The 3,798-nt window shown below is 48.9% G+C and overlaps 1 pseudogene across 1 annotated transcript; it reads right to left on the bottom strand.

The window, feature by feature from the left end:
- Positions 1-1,761: 1,761 nt before the first annotated feature.
- Positions 1,762-2,705, bottom strand: LOC308048922 (olfactory receptor 14A16-like; annotated as a pseudogene). Its single transcript has one exon. The product of its transcript is annotated as an olfactory receptor 14A16-like (transcript).
- Between the last annotated feature and the right edge of the window lie 1,093 nt (positions 2,706-3,798).

The following is a 3,798-nucleotide window of genomic DNA, read 5'->3' as shown; positions in this document are numbered from 1 at the left end:
AGTATAGTAATGCCTTATATGTAATACATCATAAGAAGTGTATTTTAAATCATATATTGCCTCTTGCATAATGCATATTACACAATAAATAAGGATACATAGGCATTATATTTATCCCCTTCAGATCCATTTGTTTTGACCCTTGAACAGGATAATCAGGGAAAGAGGTTGAAACACGGTTGTATAGGGCAGATATTGGCAGGGAATATACAGGGAACATTAGATCAAAATTGTCCCTTGGTCGATCCAGGGTGGGATCATAACGTTCTTAAATCTAGTGACAGGCTGAATTGTTATTGACAGCGGATTTTATACAGGATTAGACACACTATACCTACAGCTATAAATATGCCAAAACTTTTTGAGATTAAACAGGATTGTAAGGAATCTCCAACTGGGTTTTTAAACCGTCTTAAAGAGTCATCTAGTTACAACAAATGATTGAAAAAAGGTTTATCAGGTAATAGCTATGCAATTACATACTGCTATGGCTACGCACCTATTAAACAAGAAGGGGAGATGTGGCAGTGTGCTAAGATTGGACCTGTGAGAAACTGTGAGAGTCGACAGTGTGAGAACAAGCGCTAGTGGAAAAATACAAGAAGCAAGTACCGTATGCTATGTGAGACATCAAGGCCAGAGGGACTGATACAGGATTGATATATCAAGGACAGAGGGATAGCATATGACAGACAAAACCTGTGTTTATGGCAGTAACTTTGGTGGGAACATGAAATATATCGCTTATGTAATGACTCACTTGGCAAATCAGCAAATGCTTGAGCAAGAATCATAGCAAGTATAAATGCACGCCTGAGTTTGTAATAAATGTCTCTCATTGCACCTTCCCGAGAGTCCGTTCCTCATTCACTGCACCCTCACTGGCTGTTTGTTGAAACATAAAGCCATGGGCTGATCCCGACTGCCTCTGGGTGACCTCCTGCACTGCAGCACTGCCCTTCCACTGACGTTTCTTCCTCCTGATATCCAGAATGCACCTCCCAAGTTGTCCTTTTCAATTATTTTTTCCCCCTCTCCGGCGTCTTCCCACTACCATGGAAAGCTCGACTATCTCAGAAACTGCTCTGCAGGCAGGGACCCCAACCCATCAGACTTCTTGTGGTCTTTAGCCTGACCAGAGAGAAGTAACCTCACCATGGACTCCTTATGCACCCATGGATGTTGAGAGACAGTGTTTCCCTTGTACACACAGATGCAGGAGTCACTGTGTCTCTCTGACCTCCTGCTGCCACTCCAGGGGGCTGGGAGGCACCTCAGCCCTGCCATTTGTCACCCTTCTCTGCACTTACATGAGATGCTTCATGGCATAAAGAATGGACACGGGATCTTCAGTTCCAGGAAGCACATCCCAGTGCTACATTCAGGTGGTCCTCCAAAGGATGTTACTCTCAACATGAAATCGCATCAAGACACTGTCCCACTGACCTTCATGGAACCCCAGGGAATAGCTGATGGTGTTTCTGCTCACTCAGGTTCATCACCTCAGAAGCACTTTGTGCATTTGTTTACATCTTGTCTATACAATGCAAACATGGACATCTGACCTACTCATTAGTTGTGCTGCCAGGGAGGGACAAAGAACCTCTTCAAGCTGAAGTGAGAAGCCAGTGCTGGAAATGATGGTTGTGAGAGGCCGGTCCGTGACGACTGACCTGCAGCAGGTTCTCTAGGGTGTCCAGTGGACATGGGCACAACCACTCAGTGAGAAAATTATTTACATTATATATGCTATGCAGAAGATTATGGGCAGTTTATTGCTTCATAAAACAGCCATTCATTAGTTGCCACACTGAATCCTTGAACTCATTGTTCCTCATACTGTAGATGAGGGGGTTCACTGCTGGAGGCACCACTGAGTACAGAACAGACACCACCAGATCCAGGGATGGGGAGGAGATGGAGGGGGGCTTCAGGTGGGAAAATATGATAGTGCTGACAAACAGGGAGACCACGGCCAGGTGAGGGAGACACATGGAAAAGGCTTTGTGCCGTCCCTGCTCAGAGGGGATCCTCAGCACGGCCTTGAATATCTGCACATAGGAGAAAAAAATGAAAACAAAACAGCCGAATGCAACTGAGAAAGAAATCACAAGAAGCCAGACTTCCCTGAGGTAGGTGTCTGAGCAGGAGAGCTTGAGGATCTGGGGGATTTCACAGAAGAACTGGTCCACAGCATTGCCCTTGCAGAGTGGTAGTGAAAATGTATTGGCCGTGTGCAGCAGAGAATAGAGGAACCCAGTGGCCCAGGCAGCTGCTGCCATGTGGACACAAGCTCTGCTGCCCAGGAGGGTCCCGTAGTGCAGGGGTTTGCAGATGGCAACGTAGCGGTCATAGGCCATGATGGTGAGGAGCCAATACTCTGCTGAAGCTAAAAAGACAAACAGAAACACTTGGGCAGCACATCCTGTGTAGGAGATGGCCCTGGTGTTCCAGAGGAAATTGGCCATGGACTTGGGGACAGTGGTTGAGATGGAGCCCAGGTCAATGACGGAGAGGTTGAGCAGGAAGAAGTACATGGGGGTGTGCAGGTGCTGGTCACAGGCTATGGTGATTATGATGAGGCCGTTGCCCAAGAGGGCAGCCAGGTAGATGCCCAGGAAGAGCCAGAAGTGCAAGAGCTGCAGCTCCCGTGTGTCTGTGAATGCCAGGAGGAGGAACTAGGTGATGGAGCTGCTGTTGGACATTTGCTGATTTTGGCTATGGGGGCTATCACAGAAGAAAAAGACAGTGAGAGTTTTGGGGAGATTTCTCTGAGCAAAGTCTAAGCCATTTCTCATACACCCTCCCCCTGCTCCACACCCCCTTGTCCTTTTCCAGACCTTCCCTCAGCTCCGTGTCTGAGCCCTGGGTGGTGCTGGCTGGAGGTGCATGAGGAGCAGGGCCTGTGCCCGCTGGCTGCTGAGGAGTCAGCCCTGCTCTGCATCAGTGGGGTCATGGGAACGAGGGCAGGGGACAGTCCTGGGGTTCAGCTTTGTCACATGAAGCTGCTCCTGGTGCAGAAATACCTGTCAGCATCTGCACTCCCAGGGACAAGGAAATGAGGTGGCAGAAGGAGTTTTGAGAGGTTTGGGGTTTTTTACAGCTCCTTCTCCCCTCTCACCCTGGGGAATGTTCTTGGATGTCAGAAACCATCAGCATTTCTGCTGCACTCAGGGAGAACAGAGCGAGTCCTGCAAGGCAAGAGGCTGCCTGTGGCTTAGTGCAGAGTGAGGGGAGCTGGTCTGTCCCTTTTTCTTGCTCCAGCTGCCCTGGGCTGGCACCTTTCTGAGATGGAGGGTGATCACACTCCCATGTTACCCTGAAGAGCCACCAGACACTGCTGAGAGCAGAGGGATCCACCTCAGACCACTACACATCTCACTGTTTTCTAAGGTCTCAGCACCCCAAAATTAGCCCAGGACACACATCGCTCATTTCACAAACCCCGCAATATTTTCTTTCTTTAGGATCTCTGTGGTTCTCCACTGGGTATTGAGATAATACGAAGATGTTGTAGGACAGTTTTGTATCCTGGAGGGAAACTCACAGCTTGGAAGGAAACCTCAAGGAGATAGCAGAGTGTCCTGATAGCATTTGATTCAGGGAGTCTCAGTTTGTTGTCCAGCCCCACAGACCTCATTGCCCACACCCCACAGGTCAGAGCAAAGCTGGGACACGTGTGCCCATGGACACAGCTGCAGGAAAGGACCCACAAGATCGGGCTGTGACTTTGCAGCTGAAACTGCCATCCCCAGAGAGCCTGACAGCAAGAACAAGATCCCAACAGCAGTGACCCAG

Source organism: Nesoenas mayeri (genome assembly GCF_963082525.1).
Source record: "Nesoenas mayeri genome assembly, chromosome: 23".
NCBI classification, from domain to species: domain Eukaryota; kingdom Metazoa; phylum Chordata; class Aves; order Columbiformes; family Columbidae; genus Nesoenas; species Nesoenas mayeri.
This window is presented reverse-complemented; position numbering and strand designations above follow the sequence as displayed.